Consider the following 17577-nt stretch of genomic DNA (forward strand, 5'->3'; position numbering starts at 1 on the left):
ACAATCGTATTGAACAAATTGAAGTCCGTTGTAGGGGAGAAGCCTAAACCTTTTCCCAATAGGCTTATCTCTGCTCCCTCAAGTTGGTAATAGGATAGATTTATTATAGTCTGTATTTCTTCTTGTTCTTCTCCTTATTCCTTAGGACCAGTTGATATCTGTTTGTGGTTTTGCTGGCTTCTCCTTCTCTATTGGTATGTGACTTGCCTCTGCCTTGTTGTTTTTTGACTCCTCTAGATTTTAACTGTCATCTACAATTTCACCTACTGCAAATCCTGTGTAGTCAAGTGATCTTACTATCAGAGTAGATGCTGAATGTGAGCTTGAGATATTTGACTCTGAGAAACTGACTTTTTTGGGGAGTTTCCTCCTTGTCTCCTGTTTTTATTTTTGTTCTTTTAATTGTTCTTTTTTTGTTGATCTCTTTTGTAACCTTTATCTTCAGTTGATTGTCCAGCAGATCCATTGTTTCTTCTTGGTGCCCATGTTTTTCTAATGGCTTGAGTCCAGCTATACACTACATTGAGGGAGTAATCTATCTCATCCCTTGCAAATGTATTATTCTTCCGGGTATGTAGCTCTTTTTCCAGATCATCTAGCTCTTTACTGAGCTGTTCATCATATTCCAAGTAATTAGGATCATGTATATATTCTTTCATTTGAGATTGTAATTCTTTAATCTCAACCAAAGCTAGATTCCATTTCTTGTGTTTCTGAGTTAGCAATTGTGACATTAGTTTCAAAGAGCATTCTGTGAGTGTTGTGTTCCATTCTGATATAAAGTCTTCCTCATCTCTATCTGCAGTTGGACATTTTTTCATGCGTAATCCACTTGGATGATATTCCGTTTAATGTATTTATCCAAATATACTATTTCATACAAAAATTTTAGTTAGTTGATTCTTAATTTCTCCATTTTAAAAAACATTAGACCTAGATGGTTTGTAGCCTGAATAGTTGGGGGGGTCGGAGGTGTTAGCCACCTGGTCATTTGTTAGAGTCCTTTTTGTGAGGTCCTGCAAAGCTGTGCTTGCTTCCATTTTTAACCTCAAATCCAAATGACTCTTATGTATTTTGACCTTAAACAATGTATAATGTCCTGAGTAGGAATATTAATGCAATAGAAAAGGATGCTTCAGATGCAAAGTTATATTACTCTGTGTTTCTGGATATTAGCATAACCCTTTGTTCCAGAAGCGTCTAAATTAATAGACTCACAGTCCTTTTCATTTTATTATGCAATCTGCAGCTAAGTATGGGAGATAAAGGGTTATTCAAACTCTGCGACAGCCTAATAAATTCAATGTGCAGATACTCCCAGCTTCCTTCGCTGCCCATTGTAATCTGCCCGTGCTTAACCCTCAAACAAGCACAAATAACAAGATAGAGACAAACAACCTCCCGCAGCTCCATGCATCAGGTGTGCTCTATCAGAAACTCAAAGTCCGTTGGGAGGCAGATACATGTAAAAGTTAGTCCGTTAAGTAATAACTCTCAAGTTGCGATATACAACCTGTCAGCTAAGTGTTTTGACACATCAAAGAAAAGACATCCTTGTGACCAAGTCGCAAATAATAAAACATAACTTTTATTTAAAAGTATAAAGTAAGATCCACAGACCTGGAAGTTGTTAATGAGTACTGTGTAGTGGTTACAAATAGTGATGTCCCGAACTGTTCGCCCGTGAACGGTTCACAGCGAACATAGGTTGTTCGCGTTTGTGGGCGAACACATGGCGATGTTCGATCCGCCCCTATGTGTCATCATTGTGGAAACTTTGACCCTTTATGTCACAGCCGCCTGACACATTAGAGCCAATCAACATCAGACACTCCCTCACAGACACTCCCAGCTACTCGGAATCCGCCATTTTAGACTCATAACGACCTTGCTTTTTTAATGAGAGGACGTGTTGTGTTTTTGCTCCTGACATTAATAGGAAAAACATAGCTAGGCTAGTGTATTTACAGTCCAGAAGGACTCCACTCATCTCTGCTGCAAGCACAGCACCCCAAAAAGCCCTTTTTAGGGCTATATTTCGTGCCGTTTTTTTTTTTTTTCTTTTTTATTAGCATTTGCCTGGCTTTCAGCTGTGTGTTTAAGGCTCACAGCATATGCTGTGACTACTGCCACCACTGATATCTCCCTAACAACATTAGTTTAAATTTAACTAACCCAAAAATATAATTATTTTTCTAGTGTAATTTTTTATCAGGCCAGTGTCACACAGCATATACTCTGGTTCATTGCTCTGTGCCAGCCAGCAGCCAGCAGTGTTAATATCCGTTTATAACATTATTTTTAATTTAAAAAAAAAAACACAAAAAAATAATTTTCTAGTGTAATCTAATTACATTTACTATCATGCCTGTGTCTGTCAGGCTCACTCAGCATTAATATACCTCTTTTTTTTCAGTCTTTTGGTTAATTGGTCTGTGCCAGGCAGCCACCCAGCATTCATATCTATTTTTCTTTCACTTTAATTTTAATATAAAAAAAAAAAAAGTTTAAATTTGTTTGCTAGTGTAATCTAATCTAATTTTCTATCCGGCCTGTGTGTTTTGCTGACATAGAGAGCCTACTGTGTTTACTTGCTGCCCTCCCTAGTCTATGAGCCACGACTCATATGTGTTTAACCTTTTTTTAATTCCCCCCCCCAAAAAATAATTTCAATCATTTTTCTAGTGTAATCTAATAGTATTTTCTATCAGGCGTGTGTGTATCCGACATACAGAGCCTACTGTTTTTAATAGCTGCCCTTCCAAGGCTATCAGCCACAACTCATATGTATGTGCTTAACCTTTTTCTTAAAATTTCCAAAAAAAAGTCTTTAAATCATTATGCTAGTGTAATCTAATTGTATTTTCTATCAGGCCTGTGTCTAACTGTCTATCTGACTTACACAGCATACTGTTGTTATAATTGCTGCCCTACGTAGCAGCCAGCCAGTGCGACCACTCATAGAGTCATATGTGCATTGCACTTCTTAACATAATTTTAATATTAAAATCTAAAATTTTAAAATATTTTGCTAGTATAATGTAACTTAATTTTCTATCAGTCCTGTGTTTTTGTCACTTACACAGCATACTGTGTTAAATTGCTGCCCTACCTACCATCCACGACTCATATCTGCCAGCCTGTCTGCCAGGCCCAAGTAGCCAATTAGTGGCACCAATCACAATTCTTGTAACAGTAATAAAAAAAAAAAAACATAATTTTTTGGACTGCAAATATTCAGTCTCCTAGGGCCATTGAATTTCATTTACCTCCTGCCTGCCACTGCCAGCCTTTTGTGCCAGGCCGTCTAGCCAACTATTTACACCAGTCATAATTGTTGTCACAGTCAGACAGTATAGTTATTAATTTAAATAAAAAAATTTTTTAGTGTTGATCTTAATCCTCAGTTTGCTCGTGCCTTTGAATTGCACTTTTCTACAGCCTTCCAAGCCTGTGTGCCAGGCCTACTTAAAAAATATTTACACCAATCATATTTGTTGTGACAGTATTCTAATAATTAAAAATTAAAATTTTTGGTAATAGTTGCTGTGATTTGAATTCTCAGTTTGCTGGTGCCATTGAATAGCACTTTCCTCCTGCCTTGCAGCCTGCTGTGAGCCAGGCCCACCTAGCCAATTGTTGTCAGCAATCATATTTCTGTTAACAGTATTGCAAAAATTGTCAATCATCACTGTTTAGACTGTCAGTAATCAGTCTCCTAGTGTCCTTGAATTGCATCTCCCTCCTGCCTGCCATCCTTTTGTGCCAGGCCGTCTTGCCAACTATTTACACCAATCCTAATTTTTTGTCACAGTATAGTTACTAATTAAAATTAAAAAAATCTTTATTGTTGATGATCTTAACCCTCAGTTTGCTCGTGCCTTTGAATTGCACTTTTCTACAGCCTTCCAAGCCTGTGTGCCAGGCCTACTTAAAAAATATTTACACCAATCATATTTGTTGTGACAGTATTCTAATAATTAAAAATTAAAATTTTTAAACTAATAAGAACAGTACTACCAAAATACAGCCACTGAAGGGCCTTAGGAAGACTGAGCCAAGGTTGGATTGTAGTATTTGGTTAGGCTAATCATGATGGCCATGTAGACCACCACCACCGAGAGTCCTGGAAGTAACAGGGATGATGAGATGAAAGTGCTAAGAATAGTACTACTTGAAACAACAGAGTTAGCCATGGGTGTTAATCCAAGACCGCTTGGATTTATTTTTGTATTGGGTGCAGCTAATCATGCAGGCCATATAGAGCTGACAACATTCGGTGTTGTATCAGCTATAAAAATAATAAGAACTGTATTATCAAAATACAGACAATGAAGGGCCTATGAAGACTGAGCAAAGGTTGGATTGTAGTATTTTGTTCGGCTAATCATGATGGCCATGTAGACCGCCCGTAACAGGGATGAAAGTGCTAAGAATAGTACTAATTGAAACAACAGAGTTAGCCATGGGTGTTAGTCTAAGACCACTCGGCTTTTTTTTGGGTTTGGGTGCAGCTAATCATGAAGGCCAGATAGACCTGCCACCATTTGGTGTTGTAACAGGTATGAAAATGCAAAGAACAGTACTACTTAACACAACCTACTTACAATGGGTCCCAGAGCATATGTTTGGTTGTTATATTTTGTAAGGGTAATCATGCAGGCCATATAGACCTCCACCGATAGGGTGAGTATGAGTAACAGCTATTAAAATGTGAAGGACATTACTAATTAACACAACATAGTTACCATGGGTCGCAGACCAAGAGCAGATGTCTTATTATTATATTTTGTATGGGTAATCATCCAGGCCGTATAGACCTCACCAAATAGGGGGAGTTACAGAGATTAAAGTGCTAAGAATGGTAGTACTTAAAACACAACCTCATTAAAATAGGTAGCAGACCACATGTCTTATTATTATAATTTTTCAGGGTAATCTGGCAGGCCATATAGAACTCCCCCGATAGGGGGGGGGGACAGGGATTAAAGTGCTAAGAAAAGTACTAATTGACACAAGCTAGTTGGGTCCAAGAACGCATGTTTGATTATTAGAATTTATTAGGGTAATTATATATCTAACAACTCTATCTATTTCTCTTCTATCGATTCTATCTAACTATCAATCTATGTATATCTATCTATCCTATCTATCACTATCAATCTATCTTCTGTCCGGGATGTTTTGAGACAGCCACTTTGGGAATGTTAGTTGATTTAGACCCATTATGGCTTAAAAGCAGACTCTGCATCAACTATGTAATTTTCCATGGGAGTTTTGCCAGGGATCCCCCTCCAGCATGCAACAGTCCAGGTGTTAATACCCTTGAAACAACTTTTCCATCACTATTGTGGCCAGAAAGAGTCCTTGTAGGTTTTAAAGTTCGCCTGCCTATTGAATTCAATGGCGGTTCGCGCGGTTAGCGCGTTCGCGAACAATACCGGAAGTTCGAGTGCGCGGTTCGCGAACCAAAAATTTTAGGTTCGCGACATCACTAGTTACAAATACCTCCGACCCTGTGATGCACCGTAGCTTTATCGTTGGTGACTGATAGTCTGACTAAAAACACCAGCTTTTAAATATCGCTCCAATCACATGACCTCCTGCCTAAAATCAAAAGTTATGTGTCGGCGATATATCTACAGATTGGAAAAAATGGCAAGAAATACTAAGCAGTTGCTAGGCAGAATATCTGTCAATTTAGCATAAACATTGATACAAAATTGTTGATCATTCAATCTATTCAACTGCAACATATTTGAACTTTCCAATTATATTTCAGATGTCACGCTATTATTTACACAACCTGTCATAATGGGAAATAAAGGATAGTTAATTACAATCTGTTTTAAATTCTTGCTAAACATTTTGTACATCCAGGCATGAGAATATCTTAAGGAATAAAGACTAGGAGTTTTAACCTTTACATACCTATCTAAAGTACCAATATCTCATTCTATAACTATAGCACCTTTTGTAAACAACTAATAGCAATGCAAACCTAAATACAATAGCAATATCATTAAGGGGAATTTGTTCACCAATAATTGAAGCGAGAGTTTATATGAGAATGCTTAAAAATAATTAGTACAAACTGATTACTATAATGTTTAATTATAGAAAAAGCCAAATAGGGGCAAATGGGACACATTTGTAGATGTAAACTGAATCAGTTACTCACTCCAACCCCGCTCACATCCCAGACTCCCCAGACCCACTGGCTTGCCCGCACCCCCCCTCTACCCCACAGTTTTCTTGACCTGCATAGACCAGCCAATACCCCAATATCCACAAATCTTAAATTTGTGAACTATACCTGCATTGCTTAAATGGCTGCTGAAAAAGAAATTCAAAACTTCAGGGGATTTTGGGCTGTTTGCTCTTTAATTGGATGTAGATCTTTTATATTCATGGATAAAGCATATTCAAAAATCGTGTGCATAGACAACTTGCTTGTTAACCATTTTTACCTAATCCTGAACAATGAAACATGAAAAGATAACATACATTTGTAGCAAGACTTAGATTTAGTTGTTATACAATATTTGATCACAACAAATCAACACATTATACAATGTACAGGTATACCCCGCTCATACAGCGGATTAGGGACCGGAGCCCCGCTGTAAAGTGAAAACCGCCTTAAAGTGAAACAAGGCAGTTTTAGCTTTCTTTTCAGTGTTTAAAATCTTGAAAACATGTTTGAACTAACATATATTAGGGGTGCAATAGTGCTATGTTTAGTTTAACACTAGCACAGCACAGTATTCAATTAGTATTCAATAAATACTGCACCTGTAAAATTGTGACAATTACTGTAGTAAAATTTACCAGACTATAGCACGGAGACAGATTGCACTGCAATGCTATAAACAGAGTGAACTAAGCATAAACAAATGGTGCCATTCACTTTTCTAGCAATCTCACAATGATTATAGCACTGTTTCAAAATCCTTGGAGGCTGAACTTCAGCTCCACAAAGCGCTGTATTAGCGAATCGCTGTAAAGTGAAGCGCTGTAAAGTGAGGTATACCTGTAACTTAACTGATATGGAGCAAGGCTCATATTGATAAAATTCTCTGCTCATCTCCCTGATTATCTTTAAGTGTGTGTGTTCTACACAGCAAAAACAAGAGGGGGTGAGGGGACAACAATACCCAAACAATTTAACTTAGCAAACGTCCCATCTCACATAACACTAATAAATTAAAAGTGTCATAAAACAGAGGACTTAATGAGTCTATAAAGTCACTTGTACAGGTTAGTAGTGTAGATGTAATAACGTTGGATGCGATACAGATCTCACCTCCTCTTCACGAAGCTCCGATAGCTTATGGATCTAGGTAAAGTCTTGCGTGCCTCTGGAATGCAGCTTACAATATTCAAGAAGAGCACAAGAATTAAATATTTCTGTCTTCTAATCAATGGTTTTGACAGATTTGGTTCCTGCTCAGCTTTATCTGCTCATAATGTTCTGCATCTTGATCAATGCCCAGATAGGGCCCGATTACAAGTGGCACAATAACTAAATTTTTATTTTTTATTTTTTTTTTTATTTAATTTGAAGAATAAAAGTAACAATTGGGGACACGCAGGGCCCCTGATCTGAAAGATATACACAAGAAATTCAGACACGCAGGTCCGAAATAAATACACATACTGAAAAAGGTACTATGTAAACAGAAAATTCCCTTGAAGCATGCAAATAAAGATGATATGAGGTCCTATTTCCCTGCTCGGGTAATATACAAGTTAAAACTAGCCAGAAGGGAAACTAGTATTGTTTTGGGATGGTTAGATTTGTGGCGAAAGTAGTTCGCCTAGTTTGAACCCTGGTGTGGGTTCTATAGAAATGGGGGGCAGGGGGGGGGGTGAGCTGGTACAGGATGCCTGATGCAAGTAACATACAAATGATTGGGTATAACACATTGTAAGGGTAGTGGGTGAGCAGTGCTTGTTTAGGGCATAGCATATCTCTCATACCCTCCTTTGTAATATAATAAACCTTAGACTATTGTGGATTACATAAAACTGGGCCACCTTCATGAACGATACGGGGCGTTGCTGCACGTCATCACTAGACTGAGTAGGTTAAGCCTACAAATATCTTGTCGGGATAAGTTATCTCACTAATAGTACATCAGTCGACTTCGAAGTAGGATGCTTGTGTTAATGAAATTTAATGCCTTCAACATCGCTACCTCTCGCTGTATAATAAAGACCTAAATTAATTGTGTCTAGGTTTACGTGTTCCTGGGTTAGACTACCTTTGTAGGATCTCCCTCAGGGCCCTGGCCACTGGCCCAGAAGGAGGAGCACGTTATGTGGAGATAGTCTCGGATAATAATGAAATGATGATACATCAAAATATAATGATAACATATAGATGTCCCTGCTAGGGGCCCCCTCAAACCCCCAGACCGGACAGATACATAGAAAGGTTTATCAGTATCACTGAAGTCATTATATCGGTAAAACAGCGAGCTAAATTAACATTAAGGTCCCACTTCATAAGTATCAGACCCTTCTTCTAACAAATCTACAGTAGTCACAATGGGGTTCCATTCAATGAAAAAATGGAATGACCCAGATGATATAGTTGAAGGGGTAGTTCACCTAGTTTAGGGTACTTGTACTAATAGTGTCACAGCACCAACAGACAGTGTAAAAGGTTGAAATATTCTCCCTCTTAAAAAGGATACGCATGATCCTCTATCTAGTTTCAAGGAACCTCAGCAAACGGATGTTTAACAATTATCACAGCAGGAAGTTTGGGTAGAATTAACAGCCCCGCCAATTGTATGGCATAGGAGACAAGATGGCTCAGTAATCATATAGGCAGTTACTAATCTAACAATAGATTTGTACAGATAGAGAACAATAATAGTATATTTCAGAAATCCATTTCTGATAAGGCTTTAGAGTTCTTATGCTGACTCTCCGTGTACCTGCGTCTTAGTTACGTGACACCTATATTAGTATTATTCAAGACTGCATACTACTCAGCTAGACAAATCCTAACACTCAGTCTCAAAATTGCTCTCGATATATATGTCTATAAACTCTACATAAGGCAGTAATAAAATAACATTTCCTAAGGTTAAATTTAATAAAGCATAGAACAAACACAAAATAAGATAATATAATACTGAATGGAAACAAGAGAAGCAAAAGATGTTAGGCATTGCATTAGTTTGCAGTTCAATTGCGCTAGTATGTTCATATTTAGCCGTGAATTGAACTATGGCCAAGTATGGGGACTTTTAACCGACCCCGGTTCTCTGGGTTCCCACTTCACAAAGGTTGTAACGGTTATCTCCATGGACAATGTCAGCAGAAGCTACAAGTAAGAAAAGCCGCCCTCCCAGGGCTGTAAGGTAAGAGACCCCGTTATTCAGACAGAGCTGAAGAAGTATTCTGAAGCCTCCCATGTCTTTGCGCGGGTACAGTACCTGTCTCTGGGATAGTCTGTAGGGGCCCCCGGTATGAAGTGCGGCATGTGAGTAATAGAGCCAGGCCAGGCTGGCGTCGTGAAATACAGGAACTAGTTGTGTATTTTTCTGAACCCCCTCTTTTTGAGGTCTAGACGTTACCTCATCTTTCACAGTTGTAGAGCCTTTAGCACGATGTGTAACAGGTCCTGCATCCACCATTACAGTAAGTGCTGCATCCCCGCACACTCCAGCTCCAAGCTCCATAGTATCGGTTGTAATCCTGTCACATGCGGCTCGCCGCTCCTCAAACTGGTAACTGTGCGATCTCCTTGTAGAAATAGAATCAAAGGTTGTAGCGATCAGTTGCTTTAGTTCAAGAAAATGAGCATCTAGGAGCCCCATAATTTTCACTTCCCACGCGGTTGTCGCCATCTTGGTTGCCCGCATCCAGTAGCAAGAAAAATAAAAATTATTCTGTGTCCTCCCCGTTTCACAGGTGCTTATGGTCTCCCCTGCGACAACACCGCTCCAGACCGTCAATCTTGTGTGATCAAGAGACCGGGAGAGGTGGGGAGGGGATCCGCTGACCAGCTTTAAACATTAAAGGTAGTTACTACTCGGTACTGCTTCTGGCCTGCTTCATTCAGGAGACATATCTGCCCTAATCTTCGTAAAGGCTCATTAATCCATTCTTAATAGAAGACTCTATAGTAAGGATCTCAAGTACTATGTTAATATATATTAACTTGTAAGTTAGACTTTGATTAAATCAATTATTTGCTATCAAGCCTCAGGAGCTCCTCAAAACACGTCTGCTTGATCTGGCAGCCAGCTCCGCCCCCCCACTAAATTTTACATTCAAGCTCTAACTGCGCTCAAAGTAAAATTTTAACACGACCGGGTTAGCCTATGTATTTGAAGTTAAAGGGACACTGAACCCAAATTTTTTTCTTTCGTGATTCAGATAGAGCATGTAATTTTAAGCAACTTTCTAATTTACTCCTATTATCAATTTTTCTTCGTTCTCTTGCTATCTTTATTTGAAAAAGAAACCTTGGACAGCACTTGTTTATTGGTGGATGAATGTATCCACCAAACAGCAAGAACAACCCAGGTTGTCCACCAAAATGGGTGGGCATCTAAACTTACATTCTTGCTTTTCAAATAAAGATACCAAGAGAATGAAGAACCTTTGCTAATAGGAGTAAATTTGCTTCTATGGATACTGGTTTACTTGAAAGCTGCATAAATGTATTCTGGTAAAGACCTTCTGTATGTTCTGACCTCTAAACCTGTGCATTAAACTTTGCCTTTTAAACTGTTTACTTCAATTGTTTATGCATTTACCATAAGAACTGTGGATATTCTTATTTGCCATCATTTTTGATTTGCATCCTGGATTTTTACTGGCCAATTCAGCCAAACCCTTATTTCCAAATTTTTACTGCCTTGGACTATATCTTATAAAGGGCTAGATTACTGCTTGCATGCTAACTCCACTTGACTTCTGCTCTTTGGGTTTCGTGCCATTTACAATTTTTTTGTCTTGCACACTTAACTTGCACGCGCAAGCAGCAGAAATTATAATATCGTTACTGCATTAACATACTCTCCCATAAACTTCAATGGAGAGAGAAAAGTGGAAAAAAAACTTAACACCCATACTTGCGCGCTAACCTGACTTGCCATAAGCCCCCTACTCTAAAAAACTCTAACCCACCACATAGCCCACCACAAAGTCCCCACTAAACTTTTAACCCCTAACCAGCTGCATAGCCCACCGCAAAGTCCACACTACACTATTACCCCTAACCCAATGCATAGCCCACCGCAAAGTCCACACTACCATATTAACTCCTAAACCACCACAAACCCACATCACTTAATACCTCACTACTCTATTAACCCCTAAACCACCACAACCCCACTGCAAAATACCCACTAACATCTAGACCCACTAACACCCTTAAGTTACCTAAAAAAACAAACTATCCTTACCTTAAAAATAAAAAAGCTTACCTTACCTTTTATTCTATTGGCTTATTTTAATTTGAAATTGAAAATCAGACTATAAGAATGCAAGGGTACCCATATCTAAAGTGGGGGTTTTTGTTTATTTTTATGGGCAGCAAAAGAACTAAATGCTCTTCTAAGGGTAATGCCTAGCCAAATGCCTTTTTCAGGGCAATTTTTAACATTTTATTTTTTTAAAGAGCTAAATCACTTAAAGGGACAGTCTACACCTTGGTCACCTTAAAGCCTTACCTTAGATTAAGCTGCACATGTCCTCCTGCACCTTTTCTACATCATGCAGCAGGAACAGTAAAAAAAGTTATTTAAAATGAATAGTGTTTCTGGACAGTTCGAAATAGCTGCCAAGCTTAGCCCACTGATGACATCATGATCTGGGCTGCATATGGCATCCAATCACAAAAGGCTCACTAGTTAGATTCAACAGACTGCCAATGCTATTCAGCAGAGTGCCTAGATGTATCCCAGATCGTGATGTCATCAGTGGGCTGAGCTTGGCTGCTATTTCAAACTGGCCAGAGACAAATATTCATTTTAAATAACTTTTTTACTGTTCCTGCTGCATTATATAGAAAAGGTGCAGGAGGCTATTTTCAGCTTCATCTAAGGTAAGACTTTAAGATGACTTAGACTAAAGTGTAGACTGTCCCTTTAAGACAATGCCCTGCAAAAGGCCTTTTTAAGGGCTATTGCTGTAGTTTAGTGTTAGTATAGGTTTCTTTATTTTGGGGGTGGTTTTTTTTAAGTGGGGTTTTAGAATAACAGTTTTTTTATTTTTGTTAAAAAAAAGGTAGTTTTGTTGTTTTCTGTAATGGTAGTTTTTTTTCTGTAATGGTAGGTTTGTATATTTTTCAGGTAAGGTTAGTTTTTTTTATTTTTACGGTAAGGTTAGTTTTTTATTTTTAAAGGTAAGGTTAGGATTTTTAAAGGTGAGGTTAGTTTTTTTATTTTTAAAGATAAGGTTAGTTTTTTTTGGGGGGGGGGGTTTGGGGAGTGTAAGGTTAAGGGGTTAGCTGGTTAGGGGGTTTAGATGTTAGTGGGTATTTTTCTGTGGGGGTTGTGGAGGTTAAGAGGTTAATAGAGAAGTGGGGTATTTTGCGATGTGGGGGTGTGGCCTTTTAGGGGTTAATAGTGTAGCAGAGTATTTTGCGATGTGGGGTGTGGTGGTTTAAGGGTTAATAGTGTAGGGGGTAGTTTGTGGTGGGGTTGTGGCAATTTAGGGGTTAATAGTGTAAATGGGTAGTTTGTGGTGGGGTTGTGGCAATTTAGGGGTTTATAGTGTAAAGGGGTAGTTAGAGATGTGGGGGTGTGGCAAATTAGGGTTTAATAGTGTAGTTTAGTGCAACTGTTACCTCTGGAAAAAAAAGTTAAATGTGATTGTGTTTCAGTGATCGCATTTACTTTCAACTTGTAATACGAGAGGACATTGCTGCTCAAATCTGCCCATAGAAAATATGGGGAGCGTAAATTTCCACGGGTTTGTGCAAACAAATTTGTGGTAATTAAAACAATGCACCGGTTGTAATATGGATTCTTGCATAAAGAAAACTGTGATCTTGCGATCATGTTTACGCTCCTCACGCTAACGATAGTGCTCCACTCGTAATCTGGCCCAAACTATTTTACTTTAATCGATTGTGCAGTTACCACTAGACCCGTGGCTATTGCTTCCTTTACTTATTTATTGTTATTATCAGTTATTTGTAGAGTGTCAACAGATTCAGCAGCGCAATAAACATAGGTATAAAATGCAAAGGTAGCATTTATAGGTGACAAATGTGTAATGGGCCCTGCCAAGAGTTGCACTGTTGTAAATCACCTCTCATGAATGTGATCTACGAAACAAGTGGGCTTGTAGGCTTACATTCTAAGGGGGTTCAAGGGGATGACAAAGGAGGAGGACGAACGGTTAGTGTGTATTGTATGGAACACTTGAAACTATGAAAACTATGGAAAAGTCTTTTGGAGTGAGCCAGAGAGTTCCACTAAATAAGGGCAATTCCTGTAGACAGAAATTTGTGAGGAGGTAACAAGAAGGAAAGAAGGTGGTTGTGACCAATGGGAAGAGGACGGGAGGGAGAGTATCTGGAGACGAGGTCTGAGATATAGTGGTAAGGAGTTTTATTGACAAGAAACCCCCACATTTTCTTTCATGATTCAGAAGAGTATAGAATTATAAACATCTTTGCAATTTACATATATTATCTAATTTGCTTCAATCTCTTTATATCCTTGGTTGAAAAGGATACCTAGGTAAGTTCAGGAGTTAGGAGCTAGCTGTTGATTGGCAGCTGCATATATATGCCTCTTGCAGTTGGTTTACTGATGTGTTCAGCTAGCTCCCAGTAGTGCATTTCTCCACCTTTCACTAAAGGATACAAAGAGAATGAAGCAAAATTGATAATAGAGGTAAGTTGGAAAGTTATTTCAAATTGTATGCTCTATCTAAATCCCAAAATATTTTTTTTTTGTTTTATGTCCCTTTAATGCTTCTGTGGAGTTTGTTATGAGGGTTCAATGAGTAATAGGAAAAGCTGTGGTGTTGCAAGTGAGGAGATGATGGTCAGAAAGAGGAAAATGGACATTTGAGAGAGTGCATCAATAGCTGAAAAACTGAGTTGGTCCATTGTGACAGGCTGTAAGATGAGGCGAGCTGGATCATTTTTTTTAGGAGCAGTGGGATTATCAACAGGGAGGTTAAATCACCAGTTTACCCGGTCACTTCCGCGATACACACAGTTATGGATCTTGTCCGCAATTTACTGCATCTCAGGCTGCTTTACTCACTCACGTGAAAAGCCGGGGGTTTGCAACAGTGAGCAGTGCAACTTGTAAAGCAGCAATACGGTGAGCTGGGGCAGGGAAGTGCATGGGGGAGGTTTGTGTGGCAAATAATAAAACCTAGCGGGCTAAAGTATAGATTGTACTTCTAGGGGGTATGGCTATGCAAGTCCATTTAGAGCTAACTACCCCTGTTATGGCAGCAAAAATAATGGCTTTAAATTCCAGACATCTTCCTTGGTGCTTTGGTTTTATTATTATCTGTAATGCTTATTCACTGGTTTATAGCACCATGCTCCTCATCGCTGCACTCAGTAAGGAGACATCAGCTCTTCAGCTTTGTAACCTGCATTATTATAGTTTTTACAGGAATCTGCCTTCTCTACTACATGTAGTAGGTGTGCTGCTGCCTACAGATGCCAGGAACAATCATATTCTTCACATCTACAATACCAGTAGCCCAGCTTAGCCTTCAAGGGACATGAAAACAAAATAAGTTTTTTATTTCATAATTCAGATAGCGCATGCAATTTTAAAAACCTTTCAAATTTACTTATATTATCAAATTTGCTTTTGTTCTTTTGGTATCCTTTGCTGAAGGAGCAGCAATGCACTACTAGGAGTTAGCTGAGCACAACAAGTAAGCCAATGACAAGAGGCATATATGTGCAACTTGCTGCTCCTGAGCCTACCTAGGGTAGGTATTCTTTTCAAGGATAGCAACAAAATGAAGCAAATTAGGTAATAGAAGTTGGAAAGTTGTTTATAATGACATCATCTGTGCAAATCATGAAAGGAACATTTTGGGTTTCATATCACTTTCAGTTGGTTTGTTTGAGGTGATGATGTATTTGTGCACCACCTGCTCAAATAACCAGCCCTGAGCTGACCTGCCTATAACCTAGATTACACGTTTTGCACTATAGAGGGTATTTAACGAACGTTATTTAACCCTCCATATCGCTGCCATTACGAGTTTTAGAAAAGCCGGCTTGTGCGTGCGATATGGTTGCGTTGAGCTCAATACCGCACAAAATGCAAGCTCTGCTTTGACGTGCTCGTGAACGCTTTCCCCATAGACATCAATGGGGAGAGAGTGTTAGAAAAATATTAAAAGCTCTGTAATGCAGCCCCATTGATGTCTATGGGGAAAAAAAGTTACGTTTAAACCTAGCACCCTAACATAAACCCCACGTCTAAATACCCCTAATCTGCTGCCCCCGACATCGTTGACATCTACATAATGTTATTAACCCCTAATCTGCCGCTCCCGATATCAACGTCACCAAAATAAATCTATTAACCCCTAATCTGCCGCACCCCATATTGCCGCCACTATACTAAAGTTATTAACTCCTATTCCCCTGCACCCAGCATTGCCCACACTAAAATAAAGATATTAACCCCTATTCTGCCGCTCACTGACATCGCCGTCACTAAATAAAGCTATTAACCCCTAAACCTCTGGCCTCCCACATCACTACCACTAAATAAACCTATTAACCCCTAAACCGCCAGCCCCTCACATCGCAACAACCTAAATTAAACTATTAACCCCTAAACCTAACCCTAAACCTAACCATAACCATAAACCTAAACCTAACACCCCCCCTAAGTTTAACATAATTAAAATAGAGCTAAATTAAAGTTACAATTATTAACTAAATAATACCTATGTAAAACTGAATACATACTTACCTCTAAAATAAAACCTAAGCTAGCTACAATATAACTAATAGTTATATTGTAGCTAGCTTAGGTTTTAATTTTATTTCACAGGTAAGTTTGTATTTATTTTAACTAGGTAGACTAGTTAGTAAATAGTTATAAACTATTTACCAACTACCTAGTTAAAATAAATACAAACTTACCTGTGAAATAAAACCTAAGCTGCCTTACACTAAAACCTAACATTACAAAAAATAAAAAACCTACCATTACAAAAATAAAAAACACTAAAATTACAAAAAATAAAAAAACTACAATTACAAAAAATAACAAATGAAATTATCCAAATAATAAAAATTATTCCTATTCTAATACCCTGTTTAAAAAAAAAACACCCCAAAATAAAAATCCCTAATCTATAATAAACTACCAAGGGCCCTTAAAAGGGCCTTTTGTAGGCCCTTAACAGGGCCTTTTGTAGGGCATTGCCCTAAACAAATCAGCTCTTTTCCTACAAAAGTAAAAAAAACACCCTCTAACAGTATACAAACCCCCACCCCCTAAAAATAAAGTAAAACCTAATCTACCCATTGCCCTGAAAAGGGCATTTGTATGGGCATTGCCCTTAAAAGGGTATTCACCCTAAAAAGAAAAAAAACATTACACAAAATAACAAGCAAATTATCAAAAATAATAACAATTATTCCTATTCTAATACCCATTTTTTTTAAAAACACCCCAAAATAAAATAAACCTAATCTATAATAAACTACCAATAGCCCTTAAAAGGGCCATTTGTAGGGCATTGCCCTAAAGAAATCAGCTCTTTTTCTAATATTACAAACCCCCACCCCCCCAAAATAAAAAACTATCTAAAAAAAACTAATCTAAGCCATTGCCCTGAAAAGGGCATTTGTATGGGCATTGCCCTTAAAAGGGTATTCACCCTAAAAAGAAAAAAAACATTACACAAAATAACAAGCAAATTATCAAAAATAATAACAATTATTCCTATTCTAATACCCATTTTTTTTAAAAAACACCCCAAAATAAAATAAACCTAATCTATAATAAACTATCAATAGCCCTTAAAAGGGCCATTTGTAGGGCATTGCCCTAAAGAAATCAGCTCTTTTTCTAATATTACAAACCCCCACCCCCCCCCCCAAAATAAAAAAACTATCTAAAAAAAACTAATCTAAGCCATTGCCCTGAAAAGGGCATTTGTATGGGCATTGCCCTTAAAAGGGCATTCAGCTCTTTTTTCTTTCCCTTTAAAGGGCATTCAGCTCTTTTTAAGAACTGCCCAAATCCTAATCTAAAAAAAAAAAAACACCCCAAAAAACCTTAAAAAAAAACTAACACTAACCCCTCTTTAGGTACTCACAGTTGCTGAAGTCCTGCTTGAACGATCTTCATCCCGGCAGCTCCATCTTAGTCCAGGCGGCCCCATCCATCGTGGGACCGGCATCTTCTTCACCCTACTGAGGCGGAGCGGTCGATGCGCGGAGGCGGAGGTCCAGGCGGAAGTCCATCGATCCGACGTGGAGGTCCTCTTCATGCGATCATCCGCCGCACACTGAGGATTGAAATACAAGTTACCCCTTTTATACTGGGGGTACCATTGCATTCCTGTTAGCTGAAATATTTAAATCATCAAATA

This window comes from Bombina bombina, chromosome 4 (assembly GCF_027579735.1).
Source record: "Bombina bombina isolate aBomBom1 chromosome 4, aBomBom1.pri, whole genome shotgun sequence".
Taxonomy (NCBI): Eukaryota; Metazoa; Chordata; class Amphibia; order Anura; family Bombinatoridae; genus Bombina; species Bombina bombina.